This window comes from Mugil cephalus, chromosome 23 (assembly GCF_022458985.1).
Source record: "Mugil cephalus isolate CIBA_MC_2020 chromosome 23, CIBA_Mcephalus_1.1, whole genome shotgun sequence".
Lineage (NCBI taxonomy): Eukaryota > Metazoa > Chordata > Actinopteri > Mugiliformes > Mugilidae > Mugil > Mugil cephalus.
Genome location: NC_061792.1, coordinates 620,095 through 639,988, shown reverse-complemented (window position 1 = coordinate 639,988; position 19,894 = coordinate 620,095). Strand labels below are relative to the sequence as shown.

At 41.2% G+C, this 19,894-nt stretch overlaps 12 non-coding genes and 24 pseudogenes across 12 annotated transcripts; all 36 read left to right on the top strand.

The window, feature by feature from the left end:
* The first annotated feature begins 393 nt into the window (after window positions 1-393).
* On the top strand, window positions 394-511 carry LOC125002929 (annotated as a pseudogene).
* Window positions 512-1,053: 542 nt separating this feature from the next.
* Window positions 1,054-1,172, top strand: LOC125001974 (annotated as a pseudogene).
* A 101-nt stretch (window positions 1,173-1,273) lies between these two features.
* On the top strand, window positions 1,274-1,392 carry LOC125002477 (annotated as a pseudogene).
* Window positions 1,393-1,493: 101 nt separating this feature from the next.
* Window positions 1,494-1,612, top strand: LOC125002175 (annotated as a pseudogene).
* A 100-nt stretch (window positions 1,613-1,712) lies between these two features.
* Window positions 1,713-1,831, top strand: LOC125002708 (annotated as a pseudogene).
* Window positions 1,832-1,931: 100 nt separating this feature from the next.
* On the top strand, window positions 1,932-2,050 carry LOC125003238. The gene has a single exon (XR_007112100.1). It is a non-coding gene; the product is annotated as a 5S ribosomal RNA (ribosomal RNA).
* A 101-nt stretch (window positions 2,051-2,151) lies between these two features.
* LOC125002937 lies at window positions 2,152-2,271 on the top strand (annotated as a pseudogene).
* A 101-nt stretch (window positions 2,272-2,372) lies between these two features.
* On the top strand, window positions 2,373-2,491 carry LOC125003287. The gene has a single exon (XR_007112147.1). It is a non-coding gene; the product is annotated as a 5S ribosomal RNA (ribosomal RNA).
* A 101-nt stretch (window positions 2,492-2,592) lies between these two features.
* LOC125002563 lies at window positions 2,593-2,710 on the top strand (annotated as a pseudogene).
* A 101-nt stretch (window positions 2,711-2,811) lies between these two features.
* LOC125002096 lies at window positions 2,812-2,934 on the top strand (annotated as a pseudogene).
* A 101-nt stretch (window positions 2,935-3,035) lies between these two features.
* LOC125001708 lies at window positions 3,036-3,154 on the top strand. Its single transcript, XR_007111714.1, has one exon. It is a non-coding gene; the product is annotated as a 5S ribosomal RNA (ribosomal RNA).
* Window positions 3,155-3,258: 104 nt separating this feature from the next.
* On the top strand, window positions 3,259-3,377 carry LOC125001576. The gene has a single exon (XR_007111702.1). It is a non-coding gene; the product is annotated as a 5S ribosomal RNA (ribosomal RNA).
* A 101-nt stretch (window positions 3,378-3,478) lies between these two features.
* LOC125002183 lies at window positions 3,479-3,597 on the top strand (annotated as a pseudogene).
* Window positions 3,598-3,698: 101 nt separating this feature from the next.
* On the top strand, window positions 3,699-3,807 carry LOC125002286 (annotated as a pseudogene).
* Window positions 3,808-3,908: 101 nt separating this feature from the next.
* On the top strand, window positions 3,909-4,017 carry LOC125002503 (annotated as a pseudogene).
* A 313-nt stretch (window positions 4,018-4,330) lies between these two features.
* On the top strand, window positions 4,331-4,449 carry LOC125002645 (annotated as a pseudogene).
* A 2,132-nt stretch (window positions 4,450-6,581) lies between these two features.
* Window positions 6,582-6,700, top strand: LOC125002663. The gene has a single exon (XR_007111805.1). It is a non-coding gene; the product is annotated as a 5S ribosomal RNA (ribosomal RNA).
* A 311-nt stretch (window positions 6,701-7,011) lies between these two features.
* Window positions 7,012-7,130, top strand: LOC125003106. Its single transcript, XR_007111973.1, has one exon. It is a non-coding gene; the product is annotated as a 5S ribosomal RNA (ribosomal RNA).
* Window positions 7,131-7,221: 91 nt separating this feature from the next.
* Window positions 7,222-7,339, top strand: LOC125001583 (annotated as a pseudogene).
* Window positions 7,340-7,440: 101 nt separating this feature from the next.
* On the top strand, window positions 7,441-7,559 carry LOC125003245. Its single transcript, XR_007112107.1, has one exon. It is a non-coding gene; the product is annotated as a 5S ribosomal RNA (ribosomal RNA).
* A 101-nt stretch (window positions 7,560-7,660) lies between these two features.
* On the top strand, window positions 7,661-7,779 carry LOC125001308. Its single transcript, XR_007111569.1, has one exon. It is a non-coding gene; the product is annotated as a 5S ribosomal RNA (ribosomal RNA).
* Window positions 7,780-7,880: 101 nt separating this feature from the next.
* On the top strand, window positions 7,881-7,999 carry LOC125002357 (annotated as a pseudogene).
* A 101-nt stretch (window positions 8,000-8,100) lies between these two features.
* Window positions 8,101-8,211, top strand: LOC125002572 (annotated as a pseudogene).
* Window positions 8,212-8,312: 101 nt separating this feature from the next.
* Window positions 8,313-8,431, top strand: LOC125002033. The gene has a single exon (XR_007111744.1). It is a non-coding gene; the product is annotated as a 5S ribosomal RNA (ribosomal RNA).
* Window positions 8,432-8,532: 101 nt separating this feature from the next.
* LOC125002007 lies at window positions 8,533-8,641 on the top strand (annotated as a pseudogene).
* Window positions 8,642-8,742: 101 nt separating this feature from the next.
* LOC125002078 lies at window positions 8,743-8,851 on the top strand (annotated as a pseudogene).
* A 101-nt stretch (window positions 8,852-8,952) lies between these two features.
* Window positions 8,953-9,071, top strand: LOC125001587. The gene has a single exon (XR_007111703.1). It is a non-coding gene; the product is annotated as a 5S ribosomal RNA (ribosomal RNA).
* A 101-nt stretch (window positions 9,072-9,172) lies between these two features.
* LOC125002360 lies at window positions 9,173-9,291 on the top strand (annotated as a pseudogene).
* Window positions 9,292-11,434: 2,143 nt separating this feature from the next.
* LOC125001899 lies at window positions 11,435-11,543 on the top strand (annotated as a pseudogene).
* A 101-nt stretch (window positions 11,544-11,644) lies between these two features.
* On the top strand, window positions 11,645-11,753 carry LOC125002604 (annotated as a pseudogene).
* A 101-nt stretch (window positions 11,754-11,854) lies between these two features.
* LOC125003213 lies at window positions 11,855-11,973 on the top strand. Its single transcript, XR_007112076.1, has one exon. It is a non-coding gene; the product is annotated as a 5S ribosomal RNA (ribosomal RNA).
* A 101-nt stretch (window positions 11,974-12,074) lies between these two features.
* On the top strand, window positions 12,075-12,185 carry LOC125002892 (annotated as a pseudogene).
* Window positions 12,186-17,717: 5,532 nt separating this feature from the next.
* On the top strand, window positions 17,718-17,826 carry LOC125002605 (annotated as a pseudogene).
* A 101-nt stretch (window positions 17,827-17,927) lies between these two features.
* On the top strand, window positions 17,928-18,046 carry LOC125003300. The gene has a single exon (XR_007112159.1). It is a non-coding gene; the product is annotated as a 5S ribosomal RNA (ribosomal RNA).
* A 101-nt stretch (window positions 18,047-18,147) lies between these two features.
* On the top strand, window positions 18,148-18,256 carry LOC125002066 (annotated as a pseudogene).
* Window positions 18,257-18,356: 100 nt separating this feature from the next.
* Window positions 18,357-18,475, top strand: LOC125001645 (annotated as a pseudogene).
* The last annotated feature ends 1,419 nt before the right edge of the window (window positions 18,476-19,894 follow it).

The following is a 19,894-nucleotide window of genomic DNA, read 5'->3' as shown; positions in this document are numbered from 1 at the left end:
TCGGAAATGCTAAGCATGCTCGGGCCTCGTTAGTACTTGGATGGGAGACCGCCTGGGAATAACAGTGCTGTAAGCTTTTCATTCTCATCAGGAGACATGGTAACATTTACATCATCAAAATACATGCAATGATCATTTTAAATCACTTATATATACTGCTTTAGTGACATTTGACATTGCTTACGGCCATACCAACCTGAACACGCCCGATCTCGTCTGATCTCGGAAGCTATGCAGCGTCGGCCTGGTTAGTACTTGGATGGAGACCGCCTGTAATACTAGATGCTGTAAGCCTTTCATTTTCATCAGGAGACATGGTAACATTTACATCATCAAAAACATGCAATGATCCTTTTGATCACTTTTTATACTGCGTTTGTGACAGTCACCATTGCTTACGGCCATAACTCCTGAACACGCCTGATCTTGTCTGATCTCGAAGCTAAACAGTGTAGGGCCTGGTTAGTACTTGTATTGGGAGACCGCCTGGGAATACCAGGTGCTGTAAGCTTTTCATTCTCATCAGGAGACATTGTAACATTAAAAATCATCAAATACATGCAATGATCATTTTCACCACTTAAATATAATGCTTTAGTAACATTTGACATTGCTTACGGCCATACCAAACTGAGCACTCCCGATCTTGTCTGATCTGGAAGCTAAGCACGGTCGGCTTGGTTAGTACTTGGATGGGAGACCGAATGGAGAATACCAGGTGCTGTAAGCTTTTCTTTTTCATCAGGAGACATGGTAACATTTACATCATCAAAATACATGCAATGATCATTTTGACCACTTATATATACTGCGTTTGTGACAGTTAACGTTGCTTTACGGCCATACCACCCTAAAACACGCCTGATCTGTCTGAGCTAGGAAGCTATTCCAGCGTCGGTCCTGGTTCGTACTTGGATGGGAGACCGCCTGGAATACCAGGTGCTGTAAGCTTTTCATTTTCATGAGGAGACATGGTAACATTTACATCATCAAAATACATGCAATGATCATTTTGATCACTTATATATAACTGCTTTAGTGACATTTGACATTGCTTACGGCCATACCAACCTGAACACGCCCGATCTCGTCTGATCTCGGAAGCTATGCAGTGTAGGGCCTGGTTAGTACTTGGATGGGAGACCGCCTGTAAATACTAGATGCTGTAAGCCTTTCATTTTCATCAGGAGACATGGTAACATTTACATCATCAAAATACATGCAATGATGATTTTGACCACTTATATATACTACGTTTGTGACAGTCAACATTGCTTATGGCCATAACATCCTGAACACGCCTGATCTTGTCTGATCTTGGAAGCTAAACAGTGTAGGGCCTGGTTAGTACTTGGATGGGAGACCGCCTGGGAATACCAGCTGCTGTAAACTTTTCATTCTCATCAGGAGACATGGTAACATTTACATCATCAAAATACATGCAATGATGATTTTGAACACTTATATATACTGCGTTTGTGACAGTTAACGTTACTTACGGCCATACCACCCTGAAAACGCCTGATCTCATTTGATCTCCGAAGTTAAGCAGTGTCGGGCCTGGTTAGTACTTGGATGGGAGACAGCCTGTAAATACTAGATGCTGTAAGCTTTTCATTTTCATCAGGAGACATGGTAACATTTACATCATCAAAATACATGCAATGATCTTTTGATCACTTATTTATACTGCGTTTGTGACAGTCACCATTGCTTACGGCCAAAAACATCCTGAACACGCTGATCTTGTCTGATCTCGGAAGCTAAACAGTGTAGGGCCTGTTTAGTACTTGGATGGGAGACCGCCTGGGAATACCAGGTGCTGTAAGCTTTTCATTCTCATCAGGAGACATGGTAACATTTACATCATCAAAATACATGCAATGATGATTTGATCACTTAAATATAATGCTTTAGTAACATTTGACATTGCTTACGGCCATACCAACCTGAGCACGCCCGATCTTGTCTGATCTCGGAAGCTAAGCACGGTCGGGCTTGGTTAGTACTGGGATGGGAGACCGCCTGGGAATACCAGGTGCTGTAAGCTTTTCATTTACATCAGGAGACATGGTAACATTTACATCATCAAAATACATGCAATGACGATTTTGAGCACTTATATATACTGCTTTAGTGACATTTGATATTGCTTACGAACATACTAACCTGAACACGCCTAATCTCGTCTGCTCTTGGAAGCTAAGCACGGTCGGGCCTGGTTAGTACTTGGATGGCAGACCGCCTGGGAATACTAGAATGCTGTAAGCCTTTCATTTTCATCAGGAGACATGGTAACATTTACATCATCAAATACTTTGCAATGATCATTTTGACCACTTATATATACTGCGTTTGTGACAGTCACCATTGCTTACGGCCATAACATCCTGAACACGCCTGATCTCGTCTGATCTCGGAAGCTAAGCAGTGTAGGGCCTGGTTAGTACTTGGATGGGAGACCGCCTGGGAATACTAGGTGCTGTAAGCTTTTCATTCTCATCAGGAGACATGGTAACATTTACATCATCAAAAACATGCAATGATCATTTTGACCACTTATATATAGTGCTTTAGTGACATTTGACATGGCTTAGGGGCCATACCAACCTGAACAAGCCCGATCTCGTCTGATCTCGGAAGCTAAGCGCGATCGGCCTGGTTAGTACTTGGATGGGAGACCGCCTGGGAATACTAGGTGCTGTAAGCCTTTCATTTTCATCAGGAGATATGGTAACATTTACATCATCAAAATACATGCAATGATGATTTTGACCACTTATATATTCTGCATTTGTGACAGTTACCATTGCTTACGGCCAGACCACCCTGAACACGCCTGATCTCGTTCTGATCTCGGAAGCTAAGCAGTGTAGGGCCTGGTTAGTACTTGGATGGGATACAGCCTGGGAAATTTACCAGGTGCTGTAAGCTTTTCATTCTCATCAGGAGACATGGTAACATTTACATCATCAAAATACATGCAATGATCATTTTGATCACTTATATATACTGCTTTAGTGACATTTGACATTGCTTACGGCCATACCAACCTGAACACGCCCGATCTCGTCTGATCTCGGAAGCTAAGCGCGGTCGGGCCTGGTTAGTACTTGGATGGGAGACCGCCTGGGAATACCAGGTGCTGTAAGCATTTCATTTTCATCAGGAGACATGGTAACATTTTACATCATCAAAATACATGCAATGATGATTTTGACCACTTATTATATAACTGCGTTTGTGACAGTTACAATTGCTTACGGCCATACCACCCTGAACACGCCTGATCTCGTCTGATCTCGGAAGTTAAGCAGTGTAGGGCCTGGTTAGTAATTGGATGGGAGACCGCCTGGGAATACCAGGTGCTGTAAGCTTTTCATTCTCATCAGGAGACATGGTAACATTTACATCATCAAAATACATGCAATGATGATTTTGACCACTTATATATACTGCGTTTGTGACAGTTAACATTACTTACGGCCATACCACCCTGAAAACGCCTGATCTCATTTGATCTCCGAAGTTAAGCAGTGTCGGGCCTGGTTAGTACTTGGATGGGAGACCGCCTGTAAATACTAAAAGCTGTAAGCCTTTCATTTTCATCAGGAGACATGGTAACATTGACATCATCAAAATACATGCAATGATGATTTTGACCATTTATATATACTGCGTTTGTGACAGTCACCATTGCTTACGGCCATAACATCCTGAACACGCCTGATCTCGGAAGCTAAACAGTGTAGGGCCTGGTTAGTACTTGGATGGGAGACCGCCTGGGAATACCAGGTGCTGTAAGCTTTTCATTCTCATCAGGAGACATGGTAACATTTACATCATCAAAATACATGCAATGATGATTTTGACCACTTATATATACTGCGTTTGTGACAGTTAACGTTGCATACGGCCATACCACCCTGAACACGTCTGATCTCGGAAGCTAAGCATGGTCGGGCCTGGTTAGTTCTTGGATGGGAGACCGCCTGGGAATATCAGGTGCTGTAAGCCTTTCATTTTCATCAGGAGACATGGTAACATTTACATCATCGAAATACATGCAATGATCATTTTGACCACTTATATATACTGCTTTAGTGACAGTAACCACCGCTTACGGCCATACCACCCTGAACACGCTGATCTCATCTGATCTCGGAAGCCAAGGTCCTGGTTAGAAACTTGGATGGGAGACCGTCTGGGAATACCAGGTGCTGTAAGCTTTTCATTTTCATCAGGAGACATGGTAACATTTACATCATCAAAATACATGCAATGATGATTTTGACCACTTATATATACTGCGTTTGTGACAGTTACCATTGCTTATGGCCATACCACCCAGAACACGCCTGATCTCGTCTAATCTCGGAAGCTAAGCATGGACGGCCCTGGTTAGTACTTGAATGGGAGGCTGCCCGGGAATACCAGGTCCTGTAAGCCTTTCATTTTCATCAGGGGACACAGGAACATTTCCATCATCATAATACATGCAATATTGATTTTGACCACTTATATGTACCGCTTTTGTGACTGACACCATACCACCTTGTAAGACGCCCGTGTTTGCTTGTCTCGCTTGCTTTCAGTTTGAAAGTCTAACAGAAATCTACGGACCCACCTAGGTTTGTATAAAACAAACTTTCAATAAGATCAAAGGCAAAGATTCTATGCCATCATGATCAAAGGAAAACATTTCATGACATCATCATCAAAGAAAAACAATTGAGGACATCATCAAAGGAAGACATCCCCTGGCGTCATCGCCCTCTTTCATCCATGTGCGTGAGCATGCACGGGACTACGGATGGATGTAACGTTACTCCATGTGCGCATGTAGTCGCACGTGCGTCTGTACGCGTGCGAAAACAATACACAAAAATTAGACCAACATGCTCCCATAACTGTGTGTAAAGGTTTGTTTAAGCCTCATCCACATTGTATAATCAATATGTTTGTGTCACGTGTAGTTTACTCATGTGCGGCTGATTCTTTATCGTATTTCCCTCTGAGGTACATAATGGTCTAGCTGGAACCTATTAACAGCGCTACTTGTGGCTTTACTACACAATGATATAAGTATTATGTAAATTAGTTCTATTTTTGCGTTTCTTTCGGGCAATACAGCAAACCCCAACGTCTGAGGTGGTAGCCCGTTGTGTGCTGCGAACTGGTACAGCGTTAAATAGTTGTACAACTACAACTATAGCCGAAGAGTCAACCTTAACATATTTGAGTGTTTATGCTCTAATGCTGGACTTTTTATGAGACATGTATAAAAGAGTGATCTATGAAAATAAAAAAGACCCCAGTTAGTTGTCATTAGATGTAAATGAATGACTTGAATCGTGAATTAGAGATAAGGCAGGACTATTTTACGTTATTCCCCGTGGAGAAAAAGAAGGTTTTACAGACAATGCAAAATGATAAAAACAAACAAAAACCAAAGGAGAGAAACTATATAAAAGTAAATATGTTAAAGGTACAAAAATAATTACATCTACTACTATTTATTACTAATACTGATACAGTTGGTAGAAGAGTGGTAGTGGTGATTTTGGTTGCTCATGCCAAAATCTGACGACGTATATTATCATATCAATAGTACCATCGGACGGCAGTGTTATAGATCTCACTATGTGACACTCAAGATTGAAAGGTGTTAATGAAAACTTTGATGGAGGAACCTAAATGAAAACACAACCAGAGTGAGAGAAAAGAAAATGATCACAGAAAACAGAAGAAATTTGGAAAATCTTTCCCACACTCTCTCTTCCTAGCGCACTCCTCACAAAATTTACATAGAATGTGCCATAGAATGTTTTCCTTCATGATGTCATAGAATTCTGTCCTTTCATCAAATCTTTTCCTTTGGCCATGATGGCATAGAATCTTTGCCTTTGATCTTACTGAAAGTTTGTTTTATACAAGCCTCTGTGGATCTGTACATTCTTTAGTGCTTCTCAGAGTTACAAATTGACTGCAAGCAAGACAAGGAACACACTTGAATAGAGCATGGTTCATTGATTTTCGTCCAAAGTTTTACAAAACATTTCCCGAATAACAAGCATCAATGGCAACCAAGAAAACAGCAAAAGAGCTGAATATCTCAGTAGGGAGCACTCTGGGAAATTGCGTGAAAGTGCAATCTTTCCTCAGAGAGGGCGGCTTTGAATTTGTTACCAAATGCTGCAAAAACCAACGAGAAAGTCGGCGTCAAAGTCAACAAGAGCCGTCCGGAAATTTTCAGACAGGCAAAAGTTGAAATTGATATGCTGAAATTGACATGCTGAAACAGCTGCGACGTCCGCCTAGGTGATGATGATTGGCTAAGGTGCAGTAGGCCTTTCACGATAAGCCAATCTCAGGCAGTGTTCAGTTTAAACACAAATCACACCCAAACCCTGGTTGGACCGGGTCGCCTTGTTTTTCTCTCTGATTAATATCTACCTGTTACATTCTGACTCTACTTCCTGGCAGACTGTATCATTGTAGAAGCTTCAGCTCAAAAACAAAAATACATGCAATGATGATTTTGACCACTTATATAAACTGCGTTTGTGAAAGTTAATGTTGCTTACGGCCATACCACCCTGAACACGCCTGATCTCTTTTGATCTCGGAAGCCAAGCAGTGTCGGGCCTGGTTAGTACTTGGATGGGAGACCGCCTGGGAATACCAGGTGCTGTAAGCTTTTCATTTTCATCAGGATACATGGTAACATTTACATCATCAAAATACATGAAATGATCATTTTGACCACTTATATATGCTGCTTTCGTGATGTTTGACATTGTTTACGGCCATACCAACCTGAACACGGCCGATTTCGGAAGCTAAGCACGGTCTGGCCTGGTTAGTACTTGGATGGGAAACTACCTGGGAATACCAGTTGCTGTAAGCTTTTCATTTTCATCAGGAGGCATGGTAATATTTACATCATCAAAATACATGCAATGATCATTTTGACCACTTATATATACTGCTTTAGTGACATTTGACATTGCTTACGGCCATACCACCCTGAACAAGCCTGATCTCGTCTGATCTCGGAAGCTAAGCATGGTCGGGCCTGGTTAGTACTTGGATGGGAGACCGCCTGGGAATACTAGGTGCTGTAAGCATTTACATTATTACTTTAACATTTACATCATCAAAATACATGCAATGATCATTTTTATCACTTATATATACTGCGTTTGTGACAGTAGCATTGCTTACGGCCATACCACCCTGAAAACGCCTGATCTCATTTGATCTCCGAAGTTAAGCAGTGTCGGGCCTGGTTAGTACTTGGATGGGAGACCGCCTGTGAATACAAATGCTGTAAGCCTTTCTTTTTCATCAGGAGACATGGTAACATTTACATCATCAAAATACATGCAATGATCATTTTGACCACTTATATATACTGCTTTAGTGACATTTGACGTTGCTTACGGCCATACCAACCTGAACAAGCCCGATCTCGTCTGATCTCGGAAGCTAAGCATGGTAGGCCCTGGTTAGTACTTGGATGGGAGACCGCCTGGGAATACCAGGTGCTGTAAGCTTTTCATTCTCATCAGGAGACATGGTAACATTTACATCATCAAAATACATGCAATGATGATTTTGATCACTTATATATACTGCTTTAGTGACATTTGACGTTGCTTACGGCCATACCAACCTGAACAAGCCCGATCTCGTCTGATCTCGGAAGCCAAGCATGGTCGGGTCTGGTTAGTACTTGGATGGGAGACCGCCTGGGAATACCAGGTGCTGTAAGCTTTTCATTCTCATCAGGAGACATGGTAACATTTACATCATCAAAATACATGCAATGATCATTTTGACCACTTATATATACTGCTTTAGTTACATTTGAAGTTGATTACGGCCATACCACCCTGAACACGCCTGATCTTGTCTGATCTCGGAAGCTATGCAGCGTCGGGCCTGCTTAGTACTTGGATGGGAGACCGCCTGAAAATACCAGGTGATGTAAGCTTTTCATTTTCATCAGGAGACATGGTAACATTTACATCATCAATATACATGCAATGATCATTTTGACCACTTATATATACTGCGTTTGTGACAGTTACCATTGCTTACGGCCATACCACCCTGAACACGCCTGATCTCATCTGATCTCGGAAGCTTTGGGCCTGGTTAGTACTTGGATGGGAGACCGCCTGGGAATACTAGGTGCTGTAAGCCTTTCATTTTCATCAGGAGACATGGTAACATTTACATCATCAAAATACATGCAATGATCATTTTGACCACTTATATATACTGCGTTTGTGACAGTCACCATTGCTTACGGCCATAACATACTGAACACGCCTGATCTCGTCTGATCTCGGAAGCTAAGCAGTGTAGGGCCTGGTTAGTACTTGGATGGGAGACCGCCTGGGAATACCAGGTGCTGTAAGCTTTTCATTTTCATCAGGAGACATGGTAACATTTACATCATCAAAATACATGCAATGATCATTTTGACCACTTATATATACTGCGCTTGTGACAGTCACCATTGCTTACGGCCATACCACCCTGAACACGCCTGATCTCGGAAGCTAAGCAGTATAGGGCCTGGTTAGTACTTGGATGGGAGACCGCCTGAGAATACCAGGTGCTGTAAGCTTTTCATTTTCATCAGGAGACATGGTAATATTTACATCATCAAAATACATGCAATGATGATTTTTACCACTTATATATAGTGCGTTTGTGACAGTCACCATTGCTTACGGCCATACCACCCTGAACACGCCTGATCTCGGAAGCTAAGCAGTATAGGGCCTGGTTAGTACTTGGATGGGAGACCGTCTGAGAATACCAGGTGCTGTAAGCTTTTCATTCTCATCAGGAGACATGGTAACATTTACATCATCAAAATACATGCAATGATGATTTTGACCACTTATATATACTGCGTATGTGACAGTCACCATTGCTTACGGCCATACCACCCTGAACACGCCTGATTTCGTCTGATCTCGGAAGCTAAGCAGTGTCGGGCCTGGTTAGTACTTGGATGGGAGACCGCCTGGGAATACCAGGTGCTGTAAGCTTTTCATTCTCATCAGGAGACATGGTAACATTTACATCATCAAAATACATGCAATGATGATTTTGAGCACTTATATATACTGCGTTTGTGACAGTTACCATGGCTTACGGCCATACCAACCTGAACAATCCCGATCTCGTCTGATCTCGGAAGCTAAGCATGGACGGCCCTGGTTAGTACTTGAATGGGAGGCTGCCCGGGAATACCAGGTCCTGTAAGCCTTTCATTTTCATCAGGGGACACAGGAACATTTCCATCATCATAATACATGCAATATTGATTTTGACCACTTATATGTACCGCTTTTGTGACTGACACCATACCACCTTGTAAGACGCCCGTGTTTGCTTGTCTCGCTTGCTTTCAGTTTGAAAGTCTAACAGAATCTACGGACTCACCTAGGTTTGTATAAAACAAACTTTCAATAAGATCAAAGGCAAAGATTCTATGCCATCATGATCAAAGGAAAACATTTCATGACATCATCATCAAAAAAAAACAATTGAGGACATCATCAAAGGAAGACATCCCATGGCGTCATCGCCCTCTTTCATCCATGTGCGTGAGCATGCACGGAACTACGGATGGATGTAACGTTACTCCATGTGCGCATGTAGTCGCACGTGCGTCTGTACGCGTGCGAAAACAATACACAAAAATTAGACCAACATGCTCCCATAACTGTGTGTATAGGTTTGTTTAAGCCTCATCCACATTGTATAATCAATATGTTTGTGTCACGTGTAGTTTAATCATGTGCGGCTGATTCTTTATCGTATTTCCCTCTGAGGTACATAATGGTCTAGCTGGAACCTATTAACAGCGCTACTTGTGGCTTTACTACACAATGATATAAGTATTATGTAAATTAGTTCTATTTTTGCGTTTCTTTCGGGCAATACAGCAAACCCAACGTCTGAGGTGGTAGCCCGTTGTGATGCTGCGAACTGGTACAGCGTTAAATAGTTGTACAACTACAACTATAGCCGAAGAGTCAACCTTAACATATTTGAGTGTTTATGCTCTAATGCTGGACTTTTTATGAGACATGTATAAAAGAGTGATCTATGAAAATAAAAAAGACCCCAGTTAGTTGTCATTACTGTTTTGTACTGAATGACTTGAATCGTGAATTAGAGATAAGGCAGGACTATTTTACGTTATTCCCCGTGGAGAAATGAAGGTTTTACAGACAATGCAAAATGATAAAAAAAACCAAAACCAAAGGAGAGAAACTATATAAAAGTAAATATGTTAAAGGTACAAAAATAATTACATCTACTACTATTTATTACTAATACTGATACAGTTGGTAGAAGAGTGGTAGTGGTGATTTTGGTTGCTCATGCCAAAATCTGACGACATATATTATCATATCAATAGTACCATCGGACGGCAGTGTTATAGATCTCACTATGTGACACTCAAGATTGAAAGGTGTTAATGAAAACTTTGATCGAGGAACCTAAATGAAACACAACCAGAGTGAGAGAAAAGAAAATTATCACAGAAAACAGAAGAAATTTGGAAAATCTTTCGAAAAACTCTCTCTTCCTATCGCACTCCTCACAAAATTTACATAGAATGTGCCATAGAATGTTTTCCTTCATGATGTCATAGAATTCTGTCCTTTGATGATTTCATCAAATCTTTTCCTTTGGCCATGATGGCATAGAATCTTTGCCTTTGATCTTACTGAAAGTTTGTTTTATACAAGCCTCTGTGGATCTGTACATTCTTTAGTGCTTCTCAGAGTTACAAATTGACTGCAAGCAAGACAAGGAACACACTTGAATAGAGCATGGTTCATTGATTTTCGTCCAAGTTTTACAAAACATTTCCCGAATAACAAGCATCAATGGCAACCAACAAAACAGCAAAAGAGCTGAATATCTCAGTAGGGAGCACTCTGGGAAATTGCGTGAAAGTGCAATCTTTCCTCAGAGAGGAAAGATTGTTTGAATTTGTTACCAAATGCTGCAAAAACCAACGAGAAAGTCGGCGTCAAAGTCAACAAGAGCCGTCCGGCAATTTTCAGACAGGCAAAAATTTGAAATTGATATGCTGAAATTGACATGCTGAAACAGCTGCGACGTCCGCATAGGTGATGATGATTGGCTAAGGTGCAGTAGGCCTTTCACGATAAGCCAATCTCAGGCAGTGTTCAGTTTAAACACAAATCACACCCAAACCCTGGTTGTACCGGGTCGCCTTGTTTTTCTCTCTGATTCATATCTACCTGTTACATTCTGACTCTACTTCCTGGCAGACTGTATCATTGTAGAAGCTTCAGCTCAAAAACAAAAATACATGCAATGATGATTTTGACCACTTATATATACTGGGTTTGTGACAGTTAACGTTGCTTACGGCCATACCACCCTGAACGCGCCTGATCTCGGAAGCCAAGCAGTGTCGGGCCTGGTTAGTACTTAGATGGGAGACCGCCTGGGAATACCAGGTGCTGTAAGCTTTTCATTTTCATCAGGAGACATGGTAACATTTACATCATCAAAATACATGAAATGATCATTTTGACAACTTATATATGGTGCTTTCGTGATGTTTGACATTGCTTACGGCCATACCAACCTGAACACGGCCGATCTCGGAAGCTAAGCACGGTCGGGCTTGGTTAGTACTTGGATGGGAAACCACCTGGGAATACCAGTTGCTGTAAGCTTTTCATTTTCATCAGGAGGCATGGTAACATTTACATCATCAAAATACATGCAATGATGATTTTGACCACTTATATATACTGCGTTTGTGACAGTCACCATTGCTCACGGCCATACCACCCTGAACACGCCTGATCTCGTCTGATCTCGGAAGCTAAGCATTGTAGGGCCTGGTTAGTACTTGGATGGGAGACCGCCTGGGAATACCAGGCGCTGTAAGCTTTTCATTCTCATCAGGAGACATGGTAACATTTACGTCATCAAAATACATGCAATGATGATTTTGATCACTTATATATACTGCTTTAGTGACATTTGACGTTGCATACGGCCATACCAACCTGAACAAGCCCGATCTCGTCTGATCTCGGAAGCTAAGGGCGTGGTTAGTACTTGGATGGGTGACCGCCTGGGAATACCAGGTGCTGTAAGCTTTTCATTCTCATCAGGAGACATGGTAACATTTACATCATCAAAATACATGCAATGATCATTTTGACCACTTATATATACTGCGTTTGTGACAGTCAACGTTACTTACGGCCATACCACCCTGAACGCGCCCGATAGTGGGAGTGGTGATTGCGAGTGGCGCGAATTTCGAATTTGCACAGCGACTGCCTGACTTCTCTGTGATATTTTTGTTCTTTGTTTGAAATCAGAAGAATAGTTGTTTTATTTGATCTTTTGTGCTTATCGTCCCCGTAATTTCCCCGACGGCTCTCGGGCTGTTCGGGGGATTGTTTTTTTTTTCCGCCTAAACTTATAATGATGAATCAAGGGGAGGAAGATACAATGAACCCTCAGATGCAAGGAATGGCTGTAAATACGAAAAGTTTGAGAGGGAGCTGACGGTGGAGGTGGAGGTGGAAGATACGAAATCAATCGCGGGTAATGGACCTGCTGAAAGATGTAAAGAAGGAGTGTGGGGAAATTTTAGGTTGTAGAATGAAGACGGACAAGAAATTCGAAATCACGATGAAGGATGGTGCCGGGAAGGCAAAGTTGATTGATGGTATAAGAATAAATGGAGTGCCAGTGATCGGACGTGACATAATGAACAGCGACATGGTCGTCTCTTTCCTAAACTTACCCGTGTATCTGGAGGACAGCACGATCATGGAAAGACTTAATGAATGGGGGGTCCGGCCACTGTCGGCAATTAAACGCCGTGTGTGGCCGGGCACAGACATTGCCGACGGCACGAGATTTTTAAAGGTCCGATTCAACGAGCAAGTCAGATCGCTGCCATACTCCACTAAATTTGAAACTATGAGGGGCGTGGAGTATTTCCGTGTGATCCACGATAGACAAATCCAAGTGTGCAGAAAATGCTTTCAAGCCGGGACACATCTTCAGAGAATGCCCGGAGTTCAAGTGTTTCAGGTGCGGAGAGAGTGGCCACTACGCACGGGAGTGCGCCGAGAGGAGAAGGACGGAGGAGGAGATGGGTGAGGAAGTGGAGGAAGAGAACGGACGCAACAACCACGACGGCGAAGGAGGCCAAGGTCAAACAGAGGTCCTAGACAAGGGTGAGGAGGACATGGGGATCGAGGAAGAGGAGGATCCGAAAACTGGTGGAAAGGATGTCGGTGGAGCGGAGAAACACCAGTGGAGCGGACAACAAGAACGCAAATGGAGAGGGTGGAGAGAAACCGAACCCTGCTGCCAAACAAGGAAAGGAGAATGAAGAAAAGGATCCGAGGACGATTAAATGGACATGAAAGAGAGGAAGAGAGACGGACAACCAGACTTGACAAAGATCTTTCAAAGATTCTCAGCAAAGCGGAAGGCGGAGAAAGACAAAGAAAGAGAGGAGCGAAAAGGACCGAAATCGGTATGTGATTGTATAGTTTTGGTTTAAATGTTTACTTTTTGGTTTCTATTTATATTCAGTTTTGCTCTCATGGCCACAATAACCTCTATTAACGCAAATGGGCTAAGAAATAAGAGAAAAATAAAAGAGCTATTATTTGCATACCGCAGCGATATTATATGTATTCAAGAAACTAATTGGGACGAGGACATAGTTAAAGAAATGAGAGAGGAATGGAGGGGAGCTATATATTATAATAATGGGGCTAGAAACGCAAGGGGGGGTAGCAATAATGATTAAAAAGGACGTTGTCGAAGACATAAAAGAGGTATATAGAGATGAGACAGGGAGAATTTTGGTGATAGAATTTAAATATAGAGAAATAGAATTCAGATTAATAAATATATACGTTCCAAATATAGAAAAAGATAAGTGTTGCATTATTAGAGAACTTAAAAATATAATCGCAGGGAAGTGTTATTATAGTTGGGGACTTCAATATAAAATGTAGTCGTCTAGATGTAGGTAAGGGAGTTGAATTTAGATGGGAAAGATCGAGAAACATGCTGTCCGAGCTGATGAAGAAAAGGGGCTTATAGATGCATGGAGAGAAGAGAACTCAGAGAAGAGAGAATACACAAGGAGGCAGATGAGAGATGGGGTTCTAAAACAAGTAGAATAGATTTGGTGTTGGTGCAAAGTAGCATTATTGGGTACATCGACAAAATAAGGCATCAAAGAAATAGCTTCAGTGACCATGATGGGGTCATGTTTCGAATTAAGGTGGAGAAAGAAGAAGAGATAGGAGGAGGGATGTGGATATTAAACGCAGGATTAATTGAAGAAGAGGAGTACAAGATACAGATTATGGATTTGCTAGACCGAGAGAATAGGAGAAGAGGAGTGTATAAAGAAATGACAGGCTAGACGACAGCATAGGGGAACGATGGGAGAAGATAAAAACTTTAATTAAACAAATTAGTATTAGATATTAGTAAGAAAAGAAAAGGGAAAATGATGAAGGAGGAAAAGGCTCTGAAACAAAAATTGAGGGCAGAGTTAAGTAGAGCAGACAATGAGGAGGGTTATAATATAAACAATTATTTGGAGGCAAAGATGAAGTTAGAGAGGTTTGAGACGGAGAAATGTAGAGGAGCGATTCTGAGAAGTAAAGCAAAATATGCATTAGAAGGTGAAAGGTGCACAGGATATTTTTTGGGGTTAGAGAAAAGAAAACAGAATAGAACATACATAAAGGAAATTAATGACAAAAACGGAGAGAAGATAGTAGATTATGTGGAGATTCTGGAAAGGGTACAAGAATTTTATGGGGATCTCTATAAGAAAGGGGACATAGATCAAGGAAGCATAGATGAAGTGATGGAAAGTGTAGAAAGGAAACTGAGTGAAGAGGATAGGGAATGGGTGTGATAGAGACATAAATGAGAAGGAGGTGATAGAGGCCATAGGAGGATTGAAAAGTGGAAAGAGTCCCGGAAGTAATGGGATAGGGATCGAATGGTACAAAGCGTACAAAAATGAGGTAGCGCAAATTCTGGTAGATGTATTCAAGGGGATGGAAAGAACAGGGCAAGTGCAGAATAGGATGGGGGGGAGGGTGTAATAGCAATAATATACAAAAAGAAAGGAAGTAGGTTAGATTTGGAAAACTACAGGCCAATTAGTTTGCTAAATACAGATTATAAGATACTAACTAAAGTCCTGGCAAATAGGATGAAGGGAGTGATAGGGAACATAGTACAGAACACGCAGAGTTACAGCATACCCGGAAGAGACATAGCAGACACAATAGCCACAATCAGAGATTCAATAGAACACATGAAAGAGGATGGGAAAGGGGAGTAGTGCTGGGAATAGATTGGAATAAGGCCTTTGATAGAGTAGACCACAGATTCCTGTTTAGAGTACTGGAGGGAAAGTTGGGTTCGGGGGAGAGGATGGTGGGATGGGTAAAGAGGCTGTATGACAGTGCCAAGAGCCGAGTGAAAGTAAACGGTGTCTTGAAAACCTTTTCGATGTGGAGAGATCAGTGAGACAGGGATGTCCCCTGTCAGCACTACTGTATGCAATAGTTGTTGAGCCCTGGCGATGCTGATCAAAACTGACCAGGAGGTGAAAGGTGTTCAGTTGCCCTATGGAGGGACTGTGTCATCAATCAATATGCAGACGACACAACTATTACGGTCAGGGACAACAACAGTGTGAAAAGGGTGCTACAGATAATAGAAAAATATGGACGGGCATCAGGAGCCAAAATCAACAAAACTAAATCAGAGATCATGTACATTGGAGATATAGAGAGGATAGAATGGGCTTAAAGGTGGAGGAGAAATACATGAAGGTGTTGGGAGGGGTGTCTGGGGGTGGCAAGCAAAGAGGCTAGAGATGAGACATGGACTGGAGTGATTAATAAGATAAAAACAGTATGTACACTATGGAGGGGGGAGAAAACTTAAACTGAAAGGAAAAGTGATGGTGGTGAATAATTTGTTATTCTCAGTTTGTGTATATGTGATGAGAGTGTTAGACATGCCAGAGTGGGTTATGAATGTGTTAAACAAAACTATTTGTGACTTTATATGGGAGGGGAAAGGGGTGAAAATTGCACAAAAAACTTTGATAGGGAAGAAGAGAGAGGGTGGGCTGAAGCTCATTGATTTGGAAATGAAAAGAACGGCAATAAGAGTAAGAACGATCCAAAAATACATGAAGCGTGGATTGAACTATGGATGGAAGGAGTTTTTAAGGAAATATGTGGATGAAGTGGGTGGGATAGGTGACTATGGTTTGTTTATGGGTTTCAAACAATCAATGACAGTTAAAATCCCAGAGTTTTACAGGGAGGTGTTTGAAGCGTGGAGAAAATTTCTACCAAAAGTAGAATTATGAGTGTGATGGGTTGCAAATGTTTGTTAACCTACCCTTGTTTCTCAATGAGAAATTTAAATATAATAATAAAAGTCTGTATGAGCCACAATTCATGGTGGCAAATATTAAACAAGTCAAGGATATTATTTATGAGGTCATCCCGGGGTTTTTGAGATTGAATTGTATTTATGATTCTGTGAATGATTTAGATGGTATGGAAAGCAAAGAAAAAGTCAGCCGAATATATGAGCGGATTAAAAGTAGTATACCTCTGGAATGGACAAACATTATTAAAAGAGACTGTGTGATTAAGCAAGACAAGCGTACACCCAAGATGTATGTGATTGAAAAAAGAGAGAATGCCTCTTTGAAAATGTGAAGTTGAAAAAGGTATATGAATGGTTAATAGCTGATGTGATAAAAGAGCCAGCAGCAGAGAAAGTTTGGGCTGGCGTGTTCAATGATTTGGATGTTAAGAAGATATGGTTGAATGGGAACATAAAATATAACAGTATAGAGTGTGAAAATAACGATTTCCTTATAAAACATAACAGAATATATACGAATGTGGTGTTTCATAAAATAAATAATGCTGTAAGTGCAATGTGTGATGTATGTAAAAGTGGCCATGAGAGTTTTTTGCACTTTTTTTTAGATTGTTTTGAGTTAGTTGATTTCTTTGATTTCCTGAAAAACTTTTGAGGAACATTGGCGACTTGGGATCAGAGCTGAAGGAGGGGTGGAGGAAGCTCTTTCTGTTTGGTTTACTTGAAAAAAAAAGACTGTGAATTTTTGGTTAATTAACTACACTTTGAGCCATGCCAGATTGGCGGTTGTATATAGAAGGAATTATGCTCATTTTGAAGGGAGAAATGTACAAATTAAAGATTTGTTTAAGACAATAATGAAAAGAGATATTGAACTGAACTGCAAGTATGGGGGAGAGGAGGTGAGAGAATTTTTCATGAGTGGGAATAAGTTTATTTTTCTGATGGCGAAAAGGGAGAAGTTTTATTGAATTGGTGAGAGTTGGATTTGTACTTTTTATTTAGTTTGATTGTTTGATTTTTCTTTTGATACATTCATGAGAACTATGATAGGTTTGTTTCTTTTCTGATCTATGTGCAAAAGTTGACGTGACGTGTAAATTTGTGATTGAAGACTAATGAAAAGAAAAAAAAAAAAAGAAAAAAGAACACAAAAATACATGCAATGATGATTTTGACCACTTATATATACTGGGTTTGTGACAGTTAACGTTGCTTACGGCCATACCACCCTGTTCTCGTCTGATCTCCGAAGCTAAGCAGTGTAGGGCCTGGTTAGTTCTTGGATGGGAGACCGCCTGGGAATACCAGGTGCTGTAAGCTTTTCATTCTCATCAGGAGACATGGTAACATTTACATCATCAAAATACATGCAATGATCATTTTGACCACTTATTTTACTGCTTTTAGTGACATTTGACATTGCTTACAGCCATACCAACCTGAACACGCCCGATCTCGTCTGATCTCGGAAGCTAAGCACGGTCGGGCCTGGTTAGTACTTGGATGGGAGACCGCCTGGGAATACCAGGTGCTGTAAGCTTTTCATTTTCATCAGGAGACATGGTAACATTTACATCATCAAAATACATGCAATGATGATTTTGACCACTTATATATACTGCGTTTGTGACAGTTACCATTGCTTACGGCCATACCACCCTGAACACGCCTGATCTCGGAAACTAAGCAGTGTCGGGCCCGGTTAGTACTTGGATGGGAGACCGCCTGGGAATACCAGGTGCTGTAAGCTTTTCATTCTCATCAGGAGACATGGTAACATTTACATCATCAAAATAATGCAATGATGATTTTGACCACTTATATATACTGCTTTAGTGACATTTGACATTGCTTACGGGCATACCAACCTGAACACGCCCGATCTCGTCTGATCTCGGAAGCAATGCACGGTCGGGCCTGGTTAGTACTTGGATGGGAGACCGCCTGGGAATACTAGGTGCTGTAAGCCTTTCATTTTCATCAGGAGACATGGTAACATTTACATCATCAAAATACATGCAATGATGATTTTGATGACTTATATATACTGCGTTTGTGACAGTTGACGTTGCTTACGGCCATACCGTCCTGAACACCCCTGAGTTTCAGTTTGAAAGTCTAACAGAATCTACGGACCCACCTAGGTTTGTATAAAACAAACTTTCAATAAGATCAAAGTCAAAGATTCTATGCCATCATGATCAAAGGAAAACATTTCATGACATCATCATCAAAGGAAAACAATTGAGGACATCATCAAAGGAAGACATCCCATGACGTCATCGCCCTGTTTCATCCATCGTTTCTTTTGTATTGTGCGGTGAGCATGTACGGAACTACATATGGATGTAACGTTACTCCATGTGCGCGCATGTAGTCGCACGTGCGTCTGTACGTGGCGCGAAAACAACACACAAGAATTAGACCGACATGCTCCCATAACTGTGTGTAAAGGTTTGTTTAAGCCTCATCCACATTGTATAATCAATATGTTTGTGTCACGTTGTAGTTTAATCATGTGCGGCTGATTCTTTATCGTATTTCCCTCTGAGGTACATAATAGTCTAGCTGGAACCTATTAACAGCGCTACTTGTGGCTTTACTACACAATGATGTAAGTAGTATAGAAATTAGTTCTTTTTTGCGTTTCTTTCGGGCAATACAGCAAACCCCAACGTCTGAGGTGGTAGCCGACGTGTGCTGTCGAGATTTGTCATTAGAAATATTGACAAGTGGTTTCCTAACATTGCTTGTATTTTGCATCAATTTGCTGTTGTCCACAATTTGAATTGACGCCAAAATAAAACGAGGCCAGTGGAAATAACGTGGTCGTTAACATACGGGGGAGTGGGGAGCTAACTACGGGGCTAAGTTAACGTGCTAACGGCCAATTTCAATGTGTCAGAAATTTTGAAAATCTTTCCCACACTTTCTTTCCTAGCGCACTCCTCACAAAAATTTACATAGAATGTGCCATAGAATGTTTTCCTTCATGATGTCATAGAATTCTGTCCTTTGATGATTTCATCAAATCTTTTCCTTTGGCCATGATGGCATAGAATCTTTGCCTTTGATCTTACTGAAAGTTTGTTTTATACAAGCCTCTGTGGATCTGTACATTCTTTAGTGCTTCTCAGAGTTACAAATTGACTGCAAGCAAGACAACGAACACACTTGAATAGAGCATGGTTCATTGATTTTCGTCCAAAGTTTTACAAAACATTTCCCGAATAACAAGCATCAATGGCAACCAACAAAACAGCAAAAGAGCTAAATATCTCAGTAGGGAGCACTCTGGGAAATTGCCTGAAAAGTGCAATCTTTCCTCAGAGAGGGCGCTTTGAATTTGTTACCAAATGCTGCAAAAACCAACGAGGAAAATCGCGTC